This window comes from Labeo rohita, chromosome 14 (genome assembly GCF_022985175.1).
Source record: "Labeo rohita strain BAU-BD-2019 chromosome 14, IGBB_LRoh.1.0, whole genome shotgun sequence".
Lineage (NCBI taxonomy): Eukaryota > Metazoa > Chordata > Actinopteri > Cypriniformes > Cyprinidae > Labeo > Labeo rohita.
In genome coordinates, this window is record NC_066882.1 from 4496728 (window position 1) to 4516461 (window position 19734).

Below are 19734 nucleotides of genomic sequence, written 5' to 3' on the forward strand. Positions count from 1 at the left end.
AGACTTCTTTAAAAAACATGAAATTGTCAATTTCCTCATTTTTAGTGACAAAATTTAACCCAATCTTTCATATCCCAGCAGCAATTAAAAAAAAAAAATGTAAAAATAAAAAAAAAAAGAATCTTATTCTTTTCACTTTATTAAACACTAAAACCATTTTTTGGACATTTTTATATAATTTTTGCTTTTTTCAGTTAAATTAGCTTGTATTTCAAATATTAAATATTATTTCAGATGTTTTTATTTAATGAAAATTAAACTTGAGAGATACCAAACCTCCAAAAACAGGTTGTTATGCCCCTGATTTATGTACAATACAGTGTGATACCAAATTAAACAAAAAAGGAGACTGTAAAGAAGTAAAAGCAAGCAGAGCTAATTTGTACTTATTTAAACTATTATGCTCTGTCAGTCTCCTGTATATTTATGTAGATGTACGATAACAGTTCTAACCGCCATAAATCTCTCTATAAGGGGGGTTGGGGAAACCAAGATATATTTCCTGGAATGCATTTATGGGATAGAGGCACTAACAGAGACTGAATCTATCTCATACTGGTTAGACTTAAATAAAACCTGTGCTTCTGTGTGGGTTTGAGCAACAATACTTCTTAACTCTTTTGAAATCGCCTAAAATGCAACAGGTAGGAGTTATGAAATCCCTCAGGGTGAGTCTGTTAGCAGTAGGATGTGCAGTGTGCTGCCCTCCAGCCCACACTCTCACAGCTACCTGCCGCCACATGCTCAGTCAGGCGGCACACACTCGGATCACATTTCACTATCATTTCTCGCTTTGCCAGTTTTGTTCAATTTAATGACATTTAAGGATACTGTGAACAGTTCGGCATGCTTGCACTCTTGTAATGGTACTGTGTGCTTTAATAAATCAAACTTTATCAAGCACTAATAATACTCGAATCAAAGCAAGCTGTAGCTTGTGTTTAAAACATGCACTACTGTAAACCACAAGTAAGCCAGCAAAGTTGAACATACTGCAATTTTTCATTCCCTTTTTAACAGACTCTACAGGAATTCTTTTTACTTTCCCTGCACGTTTTATGCTTTGTGGTGCATGGATTACTAGGATTACACTAGCTCTTGCTGTTGGTTTATTGTTTGCAAAAGTTGTGGCCAGAGCCAAGCATCAACATGCCCACAGACGCGTCATTTTCAACAGAACAGCAAGCTTAATGGTGCATAGGCATTACGGATGACGCCGAATCCAGCGTCCTCCCAAAAGGTTTTTTTGAAACGCCTGCTAATTAAATTCTGATAAATGCAGTTATCTTTGTTTAAAGCGAAGGAATGAATGCATGTGTCATCTGTCATATTCTATCAAGATTAAAGATTAAATTCTTTCCTCAGAAAAAAATAAAATAAAATCACATACCATTTCTGAGAAATCTTAGGTTCACCATCTGTCTGTGAGGACATGAGCACCTCACATAAATTTCCTCACATCCACACCTAGTGCCACAGGCAGACAATTATCTAAATTGCTAGGAGGGCTTTAGAGAATGGATAGTTTAGACAAATGGCTTAAACCACCAGGTTTACTTAGACCTGGACACTTGACGTGACCGCCTTCATGGATCACATGTGCTACCACAGAATGTTCAGCATGTAACCACCTTAATGTTCAATATGTGAACCTGGACCACAAAACCAGTCTTAGCAAGTAGCATGGGTATATTTGTAGCAATAGCCAAAAATACATTGTATGGGTTGAAATCATTAGGATATTAGGCAAAGATCATGTTACGTTAAGATATTTTGTAAATTTCCTACCGTAAATATAACAAAACTTAATTTTGGATTAGAAATATGCTAAGAACTTCATTTGGACAACTTTAAAGCCAATTTTCTCAATATTTTGATTTTTTACACCTTCAGAATCCAGATTTTTAAATAGTTGTATATCAGCCAAATATTCTACTATCCTATTGTCCTGACTGGTTTGGTGGTCCAGGGTCACATATATAATCTCTAATGATCACACCATGTTAAAAGGCCTTGATGAATGAGATGGGATATTGCTACATATATTTAGGAAGAAATTATATTTCATATTGACCAAGATTACCTTAGGCCCCAGTCGAAATGTGTTTAGAATTGAGTAGAGCATCTGTTTTAGATAAGTCAAACATTTAAATTAATAAGAAGAAGAAGAAGAAGAAGAAGAAGAAGAAGAAGAAAATATTAGTTTGTGTTTTAACAAAAATACTTTTTTAGAATATTTAGAACATGAAAAATTGCAACATTTGTAACAGCCTGACTGCAGCCCAAGAAAAGCACCACTTGAATATTTAAAAAAAAAAAAGCAAAAATACTATTTTAGAATGTTTGGAACATTTAAAACTGCAACATTTGTAACAGCCTGACTGCAGTCCAAAGAAACGTACCTGGACTATTTGAATATTTAAAAAAAAAAATATATATACTTTTTTTTAAAAATGGCAACATTTGTAACAGTCCAAAGAAGTGCTTACCACAGCAAAATAACAAGACGCACTACTAACGCACTTTTGAATGTAGATTATGTGCTAAAATCCACTTCCAGAAGAAGAAAAAGTTGTTCAGCAAACTGACACCGCATGCCTGACATCTCAGAAACTCACCTGAGGTCCTCGACTGCTGCTATACATAAAACTTTTCCCAAAGTCCTCAAATCTTTGGTATGACAGTATTCCAGTGCGGAAATAAAGCTAATCGCTTTTCATCCATAATGAACATTCAAAACTCTGCCAGAAAAGCCACAGTTGACGGTTCCAGCTAATTTAGCCTGTTCACGAGACTAGAGAGTTGCTGTTGAGACACCTCATTCCCTGAGGAATCAGGTTGATCTTCTCCTCCCCAATCCTGATGACACACTCCCTCTGAAACCCTCCCCCTTCTCCTGTTAAACTCAGCCCAACACCCGTCAACCATCAGCCGGGCACACAGATTGCAGGCGTTTTTACCCTTTTTTCTCTCTCTTTTTGTTTGTTTTAGCCTTTGGGCGAGGTAAATCTCTAATTTTTACACAAAGTCCCGCTCAAACCTCACAGGTTTCATATTGCTAAGTACAGTACAGAGCCTCTGCTTTGTGTTCGATGGAGTCACCTCAATGCTTTTGAAGTCTGTGGACAAAATATTGAAGCAGGCTTTAAAAAAATTAGCCTTCCCGATTAACTCCCGAAAGCTAAACTCCAGCAGATACCAGAAGGCAATTACCTATTATTAGTGCTAGCACTGCTGCTAACAGCCTGAAGCACTTAGTCTTTGTTCGACTGTTATGTAAACAGAGATCACCGTTCGCACTCGGGCTACCTATAGTGTAATGCGTCTCATGTTGAGATCAGCATTTCTTTAGCAGATTCCTCAATTAAAAGTTCTCCACAGTCACCTCAGGATAAAGACCCAGAACTGTACGTTGAGGTACGACAGGACTTTTTCGTCCAGGGATGATGTAAACAGACCCCACACTCGGTGCCAAGACCTGTCGTGGAGCGAGAGAGGATGAGCACATGGAGCAGGCACGGCCCACAAATAAGACTCAACAGACGGTGGGCACCGGGCCACCGGCAGCAGGTGGACTTTGCCGAAGTGCATTTTGAGGATGAAGTGAAAAATGTGCAACCCTGAGGCCACAAGAGAAAGCCACATGCATCTCTATTTCCCAACGAAGCTTTATTTAGACAGTTTTATGAGTGGATTAACCATGTTCATATTAGTATTTAGTGACATCCTGTCTTTTGAAAGCTTACGAACTGACATGATTTCGCATCCTATTTTGATAATGGATCAATCATCGCTTACGAAATGCAAGGAAGAAAACCAACCCCCTTAATCCCAGGATCCACAAACTAAAAGACACAAAGCATTTTTTGGCAGAGCCTCACAGCTACTCGTTCACTATCAATCGGCAAAAAAATCAGCTTCACCTGGGTTTGACAGACTTGAGTGACAGCTGTTTTATCTGCATCCTTTCTCTTTCCTCTCAGATAATGTGTTGACCTTTCTCATTGTGTGCCTCTCTGATTCTTCATGTCCTCATTTGCCTTGATTTACATTAACCGGCAGAGGATTGCGACAGAGTGAAACAGAGTGTCGTTGTGTTCAACTTCCCTTAAAAAAAAAAAAAAACTCTAAACTTTAAATCATTGTACTAAGGTTGTGAATATTTGCATTAAGTCGCCAACTGCCAACTGTCTTTACAGATTTAGTGTGTAAATTCAGGAGCATTTTAAAAAGCCGTTTCAGCAGTGAAGCTGTAATATGCAAATAAACGGCTATTAGCAGACACTTAATTATTTCTTATTTCTTTCTAATGGCTTTTGGCACACAGTTAATTCTAGAATTTCTCCATGATATTTCTCTGTGATTATTTGTAGGCTGTTTATCCAATAAAATACATATGAATGGATGAAATTTTGCACTAATATTAATTTTAAAAAAATGTTTAAAAGTACTTTTAAATAATTTAAACTGAACAGACTGGTTTGAGTATGAATTTGACATTTAGAAATTTGAAATGAGTATTATTTTAGTGTCCAACATCAATTAATGTTAATAATGTTAATGTGCATATAAAGTTACATGATACAGCAGATCAACCAGTTAGCATTTTTTAAAAAATATATGCATTTTATTTTATTTTTGCACTTAGCAATTCTGACTTTTTTTCTCAGAAATGTGAAATATAAACTCACAATTGCTAGTTATAAAGACATAAATGCACAATTCTGAGAAATGAATTCAGAGTGGAGTGACATAAACTCTGTTGTTACTTTTTTCTGCATAACTTTTTTCTCAGAATTACTAGTGTATATCTCACAATTGCAAATTTTTTCACAGAATTGTGAGTTTATATCTCGAAATTCTGACTTTATATCACACAATTGCGAGTTATTAAGTCAGAAATGTGAGATATAAACTTGCAATTCTGAGAACATTGTATTTTTTCCCCTCCATATCGGACTTTATATCTCAGATTTGCAAAAAAAACAAAAAAAAAGAGTCAGAATTATGAAATATAACATCACAATTGTGCGAAAAAAAATCTGAATTACAATATACAAACTTGTATTTGAAAGAAAAAAGTCAGAAATGTGAGTTTTTATCTTGCTCTATTTTTTGCAGTTGTGAGTTTATATCAAACAATTCTGAGAAAAAAGTCAGAATCGCAAAAACAAGTCAGAATTGTGAAATATAAACTCGCATTTATAAGAAAAAAGTCAGAACTGCGAGTTTTTATGTCGCTTTATTTTTCGCTATTGCAAGTTTATATTACGCAATTCTGAGAAAAAAGTTTGAATTCCAAAAACAAGTCAGAATTGCAAAAACAAGTCAGATATAAACTCGCAACTGCAAGAAAAAAGTCAGAATTGCAAGTTCTTAATCTTGCTTTATTTATTTATTTTTTGCAATTGTGAATTTATATCATGCAATTCAAAATTTTGAGAAAAACTCACAATTGCGAAAAAAAGTCAGAATTGTGATATACAAACTCACATTTGCAAGAAAAAATTTGATAAACTGTGCGAGTTTATATCACGCAATTCTGAGAAAAAAAGTCAGAATTGTGAGATAAAAGTTGCATTTACATGTCATTTTATTTATTTAATTTTTGTTGAGTGTTGAAAATGGACTTCTATAAATAATAAATAATAATACAAATCCTAACAAGGAGCACTTATTTTTAATAAACTGAAAAACATAGTAAATACTGCAGACAAAAAAAAAAAAAAAAAAAAAAAAAAGATTTGCATGAATATTTTAGTTATTTGTTTACTTACTATTTTAAAAGTTAGCATCTTTAACTTTTCCATTACAAATACACTGAGTTTTATAAAACATTCACAAACACAAATAATTTATTTTTGTTTATCAGTCCCATTTGCCCTCATCCAAGCAGCCACTGGGGCGTGAATAATTATTATGTTTGCATTGTTTGACCATTTTCCAGTTTTAATTGCATTGTTGTTGTTTGTTTCACATTTAGTAACTTGTTGGCTTGTAATGTTATGAGTTTGTCCCTGTGTTATCAGTTAATTTTTTCCCCCTTTCATGTACCAAGTACTGCTCACAGCATTTTAATGCATTTCATAAATATTTTGTGTCTCAGGTGTCTGTGATAAGGCTTCATCTGATGTTGTCAACCTTGCTCTCAATGACAAACAGTTCTAATAAATGAAGCAGACATATAGCCATTTAAAATTGGTAAAATATAGAAATACTCAAAAAAAACAAACATTCATAAACTCATGTCTGCAGCGTACTGAATAATAGCTAACGTGGCTAATTTGGAGTGAAAGTGCCTATAAACCACTGTTCATTACTAACTGTCAGATAGACCTAGTTGTTTGTCTGTCAAAGTAAAGGAGGAGATAAATGACTGAAAATCACAACTGTCTACACCCTATAAACAGTATCCTGCACTCACTGACCACATGGCTGTCAGACACATCAGGAGGCTCTTCACTGGTGTTTACACGGACGCAGTGCTGATGACTGCCGGGAAAGGGGTCAGCCTTCATTTCTGGGCAGGCCGACATCCATGTGTTCAGTTCAATCACAACCAATGAATAATTTGAAGACTCCTACAGCACTTATCCACACTGAAACAATTCACAACAATTAAAAATGCTTTAAAAAGGACAAAAACACCATATAACTCATGCATTACACTGATGCAATATGATAACTGTTATGTGTTAACGGCAGACTTTTCATGTTCTGATAAACTGAAGTAAACAATCTAGGCAGTTTTTATGGGGAAAATCTGACTTTGACACAACAATGATCTCTTTCCTCCAGGGCTATAGTAATTATATTCTTATAGTGCCAAAACAATCATATGTTTTTAAAGATTTTGGCAAGCACTGCTTTGTTTATTGTAAATACACACTGATCAAAGCTTGTCATCAGAGTTTTTCAAGCATCGCAACTGGAAACTTGCCCGTAAATATATTGAGGGCAGAATGATCTCAGATGTCGAGAGCTCCTGCAGATTTTACTAATCGATTGCATAAACCTAAAGCCCTGCTGGTGGCTTTTGATCGAGGTGAGTATTATTTAGTTATATGGTTCTGAATATTGCATGGTAATATTGATTACTGTGTGGATGTGTTGGCTTCAGAAGGAGCATGATGTGGTTACAAACATAAACAGAAAGAATGAAACAGATTAGCGGTTTTACAGTGCACTGACAGATTCTGCATCATCACTGAGCTACTTGAAAACACCTGATGAAAGCTGCCATAAAACAAGCATGGAGAAGTACAATGAAACACATTTGTCTTTGAGTACCACGTCATTTACTTATCTTGATTAAAAGAATAGTTTACTCAAAAATAAAACTGCACTTATTCGTCAAAACAGATTTGAAGAAATGTAGCATTACATGACTTGCTCATCAATGGATCCCTTGTAGTGAATAAAAAAAAACATGATAACATCATGACATGATAAAAACATCACAATAATCTATAAGTAATCCGCACAACTTCAGTCCATCAATTAACATCTTGTAAAGTGAAAAGATGCATGTTTCTAAGAAACAAATCCATCAATAAGAAGTTTTAACTTTAAACTGTTGCTTCTAGCCAAAATATCTAGCCAAAAGGTCCATCACTTGTTGTCCTCTCACATCAAAATGAACTGTTTTTACTTGTAAATGGTGCTTGATCTGTGCATGTTTCTCTCCTCATTCAGTCTAGATTACTTTTTTGGTTTTTGGAGAAAGAAATATTACGAATACACGACTCCTCCTTGTCATCCAAGATGTTCATGTCTTTCTTTCTTCAGTCATAAAGAAATTATGTTTTTTGAGGAAAACATTTCTGCATTTTTCTCCATATAATGGACTGATATGGTGCCCTGAGTTTGAACTTCCAAAATGCAGTTTAAATGCAGCTTCAAATGATCCCAAATGCAGTTTTAAATGATCCCAGCCGAGGAAGAACAGTCTTATCTAGCGAAACGGTCAGTTATTTTCATCCCATCTCATGTTCTCCCTCAACTTCAAAATCGTCCTATATCGCTGTTTTACCTTTTTTGTTAAGGGTGTTTGATCTTCTTTGCATGTTTACTTCGCAAAGACTGTGTCGGAACTTCTGCAGTGATGTAGGATGATTTAGAAATGATTTTTGAAGTTGAGGGAGAAAATACGATTGGAGTTTTTCGACATACCCTAACTGTCTTGAGTCAGAATACAGAGTTCAGGCAGAGCAAGACGAGAATTTGAGGTAAAAAAAAAAAAGTATTTAAATTGTATATTTTTAATGAAAAAAACCGATTGTTTTCACTAGATAAGACCCTCGGCTGGGATCGTTTACAACCGCATTTGGGATTGTTTGAAGCCGCATTTAAACAACATTTTGGAAGTTCAAAATCGAGGCACCATAGCAGTCCATTATATGAAGAAAAATGCTGAAATGTTTTCCTCAAAGAACAATTTCTTTAGGACTGAAGAAAGAAAGACATGAACATCTTGGATGACAAGGAGGTGAGTACATTATATGTGAATCTTTGTTTTGGAAGTGGACTTCTCCTTTAATGAGGGATTTCTTTCTTACAAATACAGCTTTTCAGAAGATGTTAACACAAGGACTGGAGATGAACTTGTGAATTATTGTGATCTTTTTATCAGCTGTTTGGACTCATTCTGACGGCACCCATTTACTGCAGAGGATGCATTGGTGAGCAAGTGAAGTAACAACATAATGATGGATAAATGGTTTTGAACTGTGGATCATGGGCAAATGTGACCCTGGACCAGAAAACCAGTCTTAAGTCTGGGTATATTTGTAGCAATAGTCAACAATACACTGTATGGGTCAAAATGATTTTTTTTTCTTTTATGCCAAAAATCATAATGATATTAAGTAAAAATCATGTTCCATGAAGATATTTTGCAAACGTCCTACCGTAAATATATCAAAACTTAATTTTTGATTAGTAATATGCATTGCTAAGAACTTCATTTGGACAACTTTAAAGGTGATTTTCTTAATATTTAGAATTAGATGGGTGCCGTCAAAATGACTGATAAAACATCCCATGCACTGCAGAGGATCCATCGGTGAGCAAGTGATGGAATGCTCACCAATTGTGTGAAAAATCACATAGGTGTGAAACAGCATAATGATGGATAAATGACTGAACTGCAGATTCAACAATACACTGTATGGGTCAAAATGACTGATTTTTCTTTTATTCCAAAAATCATTAAGATATTAATTAACACGTTCCATGAAGATATTTTGTAAATTTCCTACCATAAATATATCAAAACCTACATTTTGATTAGTAATATGCATTGCTAAGAACTTCATTTGGACAACTTTAAAGGTGATTTTCTCAATATTTTGATTTTTTTGCACCCTCAGATTCCAGATTTTCAAAAATTTTGTTCTATCCTAACAAATAGAAAGCTTATTTATTCAGCTTTCAGATGATGTATAAATCTCAGTTTCAGAAAAATGACCCTTATGACTGGTTTTGTGGTCCAGAGTCACAAATGTCTCTATTCCTTTAAGAATGCGATGCACAACTGGTTGACTCAAACTGGCATCTGGCGTTTAAACTGTTGAAATCAGACAACTCTCGATGATCTCTGATTGAAATGCTGGCCAATGAACGGCACAGTTGCTACTAATGTTTATAGCGTTTGGACCTGTCACGGACGCATTAACCGCATCATTAGAATGAGAACAGCTGCTCGCGGCCTGCAAAACAATTCACAGCGAGATCACAGTGGCAGCAGGAGAGGGATCAGGACAGCTATGAGTTTGAGCTCACTCATATGTCAGTCTGACTCTACAATGCTAATCAGAAGACTCCCGTACTGCCTGTTTCTGTAAGATAATGAAGGTCCCGTCAGAGCAAACCACTGGGTTATTATGTTCACATGATGGAAGACTATGATCCTCCTGTATTATTAACAAACCAAGTATTTGAATAGAGAGATGTTAATCTGAATCGAGTCCCGGTTTCAACCACAGTTGAATGTACGGCTTTAGACCACATTGTCCGAGCAAATAAAGAATTCCTGTCAGCTCAGTTCATCTATGACTGAACACAGGACATACTGTGCATGATAAACCACAACTACGCATGCAATCATAAATGCTTTAAGAGTATCTTTCAACAAATGATTTATGTTTCGATCGCTCAGCTGTTTGCTGTTTTCTTCTAGTGTAAACCCTGACCGGTTGTGACATAGATGTGTTGTTACAGGCATTACAGTTTAGGCAAGACAAGTAAATGGCTTGTAGTAGCTTCTATTCAAAAGTATGCTGCCATTCCATCTTCTTTCCTGAGATGGGAGCAATTTTCTTTCAACAGGCCTTTTTGTCTGACGTTGGAGGAAATAGATGGAACTCTTTATTGTTAAATACATGTGACTTTTGCTTGCAGGTACATGAAAAAGTGGATCGAAGACACCTTGAAAAATACGGTCTGTTTTGGACTGGTCTGTGTGTATGCATTGTTGTTTTGATTGTGGCAGATCAAGCGGACCTGTCAAAATTTTTAAGGCCAAACGTTTCAGATAAACTAAAGTTCACTGGGTCAGACTGGAGGATAAAACTTTACCCATCTGCTGCAAACGAGGATATTGCGTTTAAAGGTTAAAGAGATATGAAATGTGAGAATTCTGTCGTCATTTAATCACCCTAATATGTCAACACAATCATGACATCAAATCTCCCAATAGTTAGTAAGTCAAATTTGTGCAATATATTTATATAAACAACAAAACAGTTATCTATTATCATACAGAATGCATTAAAAATGACAGTAGATACATTTGTAATGTTACAAAAGATTTCTATTTCAATAAATACTCTTATTTTGACTTTCTATTCATTACAGAATCCTGAAAAAAGTGAACAAAAGTTTCCACAAAAATATTAAGCAGCTGTTTACTATAGAAGCTTGTTTCACCCACAGAACTTATTAGCTCACAATTCTGACTTGCTTTCCTGCATTTGAGTTTATATCTCAAATTCAGACCTTTCTTTTCCTCATATTGAGAGAACTCTTTTGTCACAACCTTTAAAAAAAAAAAAAAAAAAAAAAAAAAAATTAAATTCTGGAAACATATGGAAGCCCATTTCCACCAGTGAGTAAAAATAAAAAGGTAATTGTGACTTTTTATCTTACAATTCTGACATTTTTTCTCACAATTATGAGTTTATAGCAATTGCGAGTTATTAAGTCTGAATTGTGAACTCGAAATTCTGAGAAAAAGTCAGAAAAAGTCAGACTTTATAACTCGTAAATGCGTATATAAAGTCAAAACTGTGAAATATAAATTCGTAATTCTGAGAAAAATATCTCTCTTTTCCCCCTCAGAACTGGACTTTATAACTCACAATTACAAATTTATATCTCACAATTCTGAGAAAAAAAGTCAGAACTGTGAGATATAAATTCGCAATTACCTTTTTTATTTTTCATTCACGTACCAGTTACCTTTTTTCTCACAATTGTGAGATATCAATTAATAATTCTGAGGAGTCAGAATTGCACACTTATATCACACAATACTGACTTTATAACTCGCAACTGTGTCATAGTCAGAACTGTGAGATATAAACTTGCAATTCTGAGAAAATTATAATGCAACTGCATTAATGTGCAATTGCAATTGCACATTATAAAGTCAGAATTGTCAGATAATTGTGAGATATAAACTTGTAATTCTGAGAAAAAGCCAAAACTGCACGCTTATATCATGCAATACTGACTTTATATTCACAATTCTAAGAAACAGACAGAATTGCATGCTTATATCATGTAATACTGACTTTATAGCTTGCAATTGCGTGTTTATATATCACAATTCTGAAAGAAGTCAGAATTGCGAGATGTAAACTTGCAATTGTGAGAAATAAAAATCAGAATTGCGAGAGTCAGTTACCTTATTTTTTGTTTTTTTTTTATTTACTGGCGGAAAGGGGCTTCTATAGCTTGCATAGTTTTGACCATTCATAATAATAAAATATGTTCTTATGCAGCGAAGGATTGTGTGACACTGAAGACTGAAGTAATGATGCTGAAAATTCAATTTTGCCTCACAGGAATAAATGACATTCTAAAAAAAACCCATTACAATTTGAAAATGCAATACAGTTTAAATTCTAATAATAATACACAAGTTTTACTGTTTTAACTGTATTTGTGATCAAATAAACAGCAGCCTTGGTGAGCAGAAGAGACTTATTTACTTTTGAAATGATTTGTATCCACATAAACATTAAAAATCATCATTTTTGGCCATACAATCAGAAAAAAAAACATTGAAAAAAACTAATTCAATGATGCAGAAAACTAAATGAGGCACAAGCAAAAAAGGCTCCGAGATGCATGTTTCCGCTGTCTGCTGAGCAATGAGTAGGCTGTAATTACTAGTTTTGAGTGTGAACTCTAGCATGTAAATCCCCCATTAGTGCAACACTGTGAGAAAATGTGCATTTAATCCTCTTTTATTTTATCAGTCATATATGTGAGCTGTTCAAACACATGCATCATCCTGCTCATTACAGGGTCACTGAGATCTAAGTAGTAATGCACACAAGTGTTTTCATAGTCTTACAAAAACAAGTCTGGGTATTACTCAGTTCACCACATAAAACTGGAAACACAGCAACTTTTTTCACTCGAGGTGCTATTGTGTGGCATGTTGTTATCCACCCTGTTCTGTCGTAAGAGCGCGGCATGCCAACAGGGAACAAAGAGTGCTAGTGAGGAGAGAAAACCTTTCCTCGTGTCACGCCATCATCGCCCGGCCCGGCTCAAAACAGGGCACGAGAGTGTGGGGGGGAGGGTCGTGGGCGGGTTGAAATGCTGTTTGGATACTGGAGGAGAGAGAGGGGAGGATGAAGAGCGGGAGAGGCAGATGGCGCGTGGTTGGGGAGAGAGGGGACAGGACTAGGCAGAGCGCAGCACGCCCAGGAAATACAATCAAACTCTCAGCAGACCCGCTGAGACTGACATACAACACATCTCTCTCTCTCCCTTTCTCAATCTCAGTCACACTCGAAACATTACCATATACCTGCTATGGCCATTTGCTGTAACTTCAATGTATTTCCAAAAGGTCATCGATATTATGACCCTTTCAGACATGTTTGTGGACAGAAAACTGCACAAACTGCAATATGTGCTTTGATACACATACAGTTGAGTTCAAAAGTTTACATAAACCTTGCAGAATCTGCAAAATGTTTATTATGTTACCAAAATAATAAGGGACATACAAAATGCATGTTATTTTTATTAAGTACTGACGTGAATAAGATATTTCACCTAAAAAATGTTTACATAAGTCCATAAGAGAAAACAGTAGTTGAATTTATAAAAATTACCCTGTTCAAAAGTTTACATAAATTTGATTTTTAATACTGTGTTGTTACCTGAATGATCCACAGCTGTTTGTTTGTTTTGTTTTTTTGGTTTAATGAGAACAACTGAGTTTTTTTTGTTGTTGTTGTTTAGTGAGGATAACAAACTGAGAACAACCGAGGGACTCATATGCAACTATTACAGAAGGTTCAAACGCTCACTGATGCTCCAGAAGGAAACACGATGCATTAAGAGAGCTTCTGGAATTTGAAGATCAGGGTAAATTTAACTTATTTTATCTTCTGGGAATCATGCAAGTATGCTCTGTAGCTTCTGAAGGGCAGTACTAAATGACAAAAATATGATATTTAGGCAAAATAAGAAAAAAGGTGCACATTTTCTTTCTGTTCAAAAGTTTTCATTTTATTTTGGTAAAATAATTAACATTTTGTAGAGTCTGCTAGGTGTATGTAAATTTTTGACCTCAAATGTATGTCATGTTTGCTGTGCTATAGGAAATCAGATATTAAATGCAGGAAATGCAAAATAAAAACCAGTTCCATTGTAAATAAGAGCTGAATGAGGTCACTCTGAAATGTTATCTGTGTACTTCATGCGTTACCATGTAAATTATCTGGTTTTATTCAAGTGATATATGCAATATTATTTTGGTCACACTTTAGTTTGGGGACCTGTTCTCAACTATTAACTATTAACTATGACTTTACCTCCAAACTCCAAATTTGCTGCTTATTAATAGTTAGTAAGGTAGTTGTTAAGTTTAGATATGGAGTATCTAAAATATGGTCATGCAGAATTTATATGTGCTTCATAAGTACAAATAAAATGCCAGTATGCTAGTAATATGCATGCTAAATTTCTTATAACGTGTGAATATACCCCCTATTGTATTCTACAACTAAAACATTCGGATTGCTTTGTTATCACTAGTTTTGTTTTGATTTCCCGAGTTGCTAGCTTATAGCCCGTTAGCAGCACCAGCGTGGTTGCCGCTAATCTTGCTTGCATTGTTTACACACTATTTACACACATTTCCATTGTTTACTCACTGTTACTTGCTTTAATGGCGAATTTGTGTCCACCTTTGAGTGCAGGTGAGGACACGTTCGAGCTGCACTCGTTGCAGCTCGAGCTGGAGGCCGTGGAGAAGCAGATTCAGGAGCTGTTGGTGAGGCAGACGGAGCTGAGAGAGCGGAGAGCCGCTCTGGAATCCTCCCGGGTGAGTAACGTTATACAGCGCGATACTAACACTCTGACCACCTCTACTCCGTGTGCTTCTCTGCACAGCTCCCGTGCACCCTGGACGCGATCTTCCCAGATGTCCTTCACTCCGGCGCCGGGACACCACGGACCCTGGGTGCAGCAGCAGCGGAAGACGCGAGCCAGGCCCCGGCCGAGGACCTCGCCCCCTCCGCCGCCTCCGGTCTTCAAGATCTCCACCCGGAACCGCTTCGCTCCCCTCCGCGAGACGGGACGCGACGCTGTGATCGTCGGAGACTCCATTGACTCCATACGTACGTGCTACTTTAGCTAAAGGTAAAGTCCACACCCACTGTTTTCCTGGTGCTCGCGTTCTCGATGTTTCTGCGCAGATACCCGCGAGACGGCGAGAGCGTCGGCGCGATCGTCCTGCACGCGGGGGTGAACGACACCAGGCTGCGGCAGACGGAGGTTCTGAAGAGGGACTTCAGCAGCCTGATCGAGACGGTTCGCAGCACGTCGCCCGCGACGAGCATCATCGTGTCAGGACCGCTTCCCACGTATCGACGTGGGCACGAAAGGTTCAGTAGACTTCTTGCTCTAAATGAATGGTTATTGACATGGTGTAAAGAACAGAAACTGCTCTTTGTTAATAATTGGAATTTTTGGGAACGTCCTAGGCTTTTCCGTGCTGATGGCCTGCACCCCAGCAGAGTCGGAGCGGAGCTGCTGTCGGACAACATCTCCAGGACGCTACGCTCCATTTGACTAGTAAGTACATTCTCAAATGATTGCTATGATGGCTTTTGTTCTGAACGCTTAAATGATAGTAGTTGCACTGTCCAATCTATAAAGACTGTGTCTGTTCCTCGAATAGTGAGGTCAAAACATAAATTTAATGCAGGATCTAGAAAAAATCTGATCGTAATTAAACCAGAAAAAAATCAAAATACACGAACAGAAACCATTTTTAAAGCTTGGGCTCCTAAACATTAGATCACTTGCACCCAAAGCAGTTATTGTGAATGAAATGATCACAGATAATAGTTTTGATGTACTCTGCTTAACTGAAATCTGGCTAAAACCTAATGATTATATTGGTCTAAATGGGTCTACTTCACCAAACTACTATTATAAGCATGAGCCCCGTCAGAGTGGTCGTGGTGGTGGTGTTGCAACAATATATAGTGATATTCTCAATGTTACTCAGAAAACAGGATACAGGTTTAATTCATTTGAAATACTTTTGCTTAATGTTACTCTGCCAGATATCCAAAAGAAATCTCTCCTATCTCTTGTTTTAGCTACTGTGTATAGACCGCCAGGGCCATATACAGATTTCCTAAAAGAATTTGCAGAATTCCTTTCAGAACTATTGGTTAATTTTGATAAAGTGATAATTGTCGGAGATTTTAACATTCACGTTGATAATACAAATGATGCATTAGGACTTGCGTTTACTGACCTAATAAACTCTTTTGGAGTCAAGCAAAATGTCACCGGGCCCACTCATCGTTTTAATCATACGCTAGATTTAATTATATCGCATGGAATTGATCTTACTGATATAGATATCGTACCTCAAAGTGATGATGTTTCTGACCATTTCCTTGTATCGTGCATGCTGCGTATCACTGATATTAACTATATGGCTCCGCGTTATCGTCTTGGCAGAACTATTGTTCCAGCCACCAAAGATAGATTTACAAATAACCTGCCTGATTTATCTCAACTGCTCTGTGTACCCCTTAATACACAGGATCTAGACAAAATGACTAGCAATATGGGCACCATCTTCTCCGATACGTTAGAAGCTGTTGCCCCCATCAAATTGAAAAAAGTTAGAGAAAAACGTATTGCGCCATGGTACAACAGTAATACCCATTCCCTCAAGAAAGAAACTCGCAATCTTGAGCGCAAATGGAGAAAAACTAACTTGGAAGTTTTTAGAATTGCATGGAAAAACTGTATGTCCAGATACAGACAGGCTTTAAAAGCTGCTAGGGCTGAGCATTTCCGCAAACTCATAGAAAATAACCAAAACAATCCAAGGTTTTTATTTAGCACAGTGGCTAGATTAACAAATAACCAGACACCACCTGATCTAAATATTCCTTTACAGTTTAATAGCAATGACTTTATGAATTTCTTCACTGATAAAATAGATAACATCAGAAATGCAATAACCAATGTAGATTATACTGCATCTAATATGTCAACTTCTTTCGTCGCACCCAAAGAAAAACTGCAGTACTTTACCGCTATAGGACAGGAAGAGTTAAATAAACTCATCACTGTGTCTAAACCAACAACATGCCTATTAGATCCTGTACCCACTAAATTACTAAAAGAATTGTTACCTGTGGCAGAAGAACCGCTTCTCAATATTATCAACTCATCGTTATCTTTAGGTCACGTCCCTAAACCATTCAAGCTGGCGGTTATTAAGCCTCTTATTAAGAAACCACAACTAGACCCTAGTGAACTGGCAAATTATAGACCCATTTCTAATCTTCCATTTATGTCTAAAATTTTAGAGAAAGTTATATCTGCTCAACTGTGCTCATTCTTGCAAAAAAATGATATCTATGAAGAATTTCAGTCAGGCTTCAGGCCCCATCACAGCACAGAAACTGCACTTGTTAAAATCACTAATGACTTGCTTCTTGCGTCAGACCAAGGCTGCATCTCATTGCTAGTTTTACTTGATCTTAGTGCTGCGTTCGACACTATAGATCATGACATACTAATAGATCGACTACAAAATTATGCAGGTATCCAAGGGCAGGCTTTAAAATGGTTTAGATCCTACCTGTCTGATCGCTACCACTTTGTTTATTTAAATGGGGAGTCATCTCAGTTATCACCAGTAAAGTATGGAGTGCCACAAGGATCTGTTCTAGGTCCTCTACTATTTTCAATATACATGCTGCCCCTTGGTAATATTATTAGAAAACACGGGATTAGTTTCCATTGTTATGCTGATGATACTCAACTATATATCTCAACAAGACCAGATGAAACTTCTGAATTATCAAAGTTAACAGAGTGTGTTAAAAATGTAAAAGATTGGATGACCAACAATTTTCTGCTATTAAATTCAGATAAGACAGAGATATTACTTATTGGACCTAAAAACAATACACAGAATCTTTTGACTTACAATTTACAACTAGACGGATGTACTGTTACTTCCACTACAGTCAAAAGTCTGGGTGTTATATTAGACAGCAACTTGTCTTTTGAAAATCATATTTCTCATGTTACAAAAACAGCATTCTTTCATCTTAGAAACATTGCCAAGCTGCGAAACATGTTACCTGTTTCTGATGCAGAAAAGCTAGTTCACACATTCATGACCTCTAGACTGGACTATTGTAATGCACTACTAGGTGGTTGTCCTGCATCTTCAATAAACAAGCTACAGATAGTCCAAAATGCAGCTGCTAGAGTCCTTACCAGGTCAAGAAAATATGATCATATTACCCCAATTTTAAAGTCTCTGCACTGGCTGCCTATTAGGTTCCGCATCAGCTACAAAATAGCACTTCTTACCTATAAGGCACTTAACGGTTTAGCTCCTGCGTACCTAACTAGTCTTCTACCACGCTACAATCCATCACGCTCCCTAAGGTCACAAAACTCTGGACTGTTGGTAGTACCTAGGATAGCAAAGTCCACTAAAGGAGGTAGAGCTTTTTCACATTTGGCACCCAAACTCTGGAACAGCCTTCCTGATAACGTTCGGGGTTCAGACACACTCTCTCTGTTTAAATCTAGATTAAAGACACATCTTTTTAGCCAAGCATTCAAATAATGCATCTCATAAACTTTTCCTGCAGCTATATCTGATCAAATGTTCATTATTAATCTTTTAGCTCTGGTTTAACAAACCTTCCTTTTCTTAGTTTGAACAGCAGCTACGCTAATTATGTTCCTATTTGTTCTCTGTTTTTGCCATGGGATTGACATCCCATGGTAACTAGGAATTCACAAGCTCCAGTGTGGATCCAGAACACTTAAGAAGAGATGATGCCAACCCCACAGAGGACTTCAGATGATGCCAACCCTGAAAACATACAGCACTACTGAATTCTGCTACTAATTTATGGTGTTCTTTGTCTGTTTGATTACATCGTTAATTGATCTTTACCACACATCTCTGCCAACATATTCATTTCTTGAAAGTTTATGTTGCCTGAAGCATTGAGTTTTATTATTAAAGTTTGAATGTTTTGTGCTATAGTTGTTTCAGGCAAAATAAATTTCAATTGGCAATGACAAAAAGAGAACATTTTTTGGCTTTGAATTTGATGCAGGTAAGGTGCTGTGAAAATGTAATTGCCCCCATCCGGACTTCTTCCGATTTTATGTATATTTCATACTAAATAGCTTTAGATATTTAAACTAAACACAAAATAAAACAAAGGCAACTTGAGTAACACCAAATAGTTTTAAACTTCAATTTTCTGACTTTTTTCTTGCAATTGATTTGATATCTCAAATTGAATGAGAACACAACTATTTATTTATTTTTATTTATTTATTTATTCATTTTAATTCTGTGTGCAGAAACATACGGCAGCCTGTTTCTGCCAGTGAATAATTGTAAACTACAACTTTTTAATTTCACAATTCTGACTTTTTTTCTTACTATTATGTGAGTTTACATCATCTCACAATCCAGCCTTTTGTTCTCAGATTTGATATAAGCCTAAAATCACAATTGCAAATTGCGGAATATAAACTCAGAATTCTGCAGAGAAATATAATATAGTCATCATTTTTAATCAAAAATATAGTCATCATAGTTGGATGAGCTTTTAGAGCAGTAAACCTGAGACTACATGAAATATACTTTTTTTGCATTGCCATTTGCTCTAACAGCAAAAGAAAAAGTCCACAATAGTGTTTTAAAGACTTTAAAAAAGAGAGAAAAGTAGGCTCAGATTGATTCTCAGCAGTCAGAAGACAGAACATGTCAAATTTACTGAATGTAATTTCAACAGCCCTCTTAGAAACACCCATATAAAACGTTAATCAGGCTTTTCTTTTTGGTAAATGGATGTAAAAGGTAATATAATACAAGGTATAGTGTTAAGGTGTACATTTTTAATGAAAACATAAAAGCAGAATTTATGATGTTTGAAGTGTGTCATCAATTTCTCTGATCTATAAAGA

At 36.3% G+C, this 19734-nt stretch overlaps 1 protein-coding gene across 1 annotated transcript in view; it reads right to left on the reverse strand.

The window, feature by feature from the left end:
• The window catches only part of fat2 (FAT atypical cadherin 2), a 56310-nt gene extending 53032 nt beyond the window's left edge, over positions 1-3278 (reverse strand). Inside the window, exon 1 of the mRNA XM_051127184.1 lies at positions 2619-3278. The gene's annotated coding sequence lies outside the window, so the exon portion shown is untranslated. The remainder of the gene's footprint in view (positions 1-2618) is intronic.
• Positions 3279-19734: the final 16456 nt, after the last annotated feature.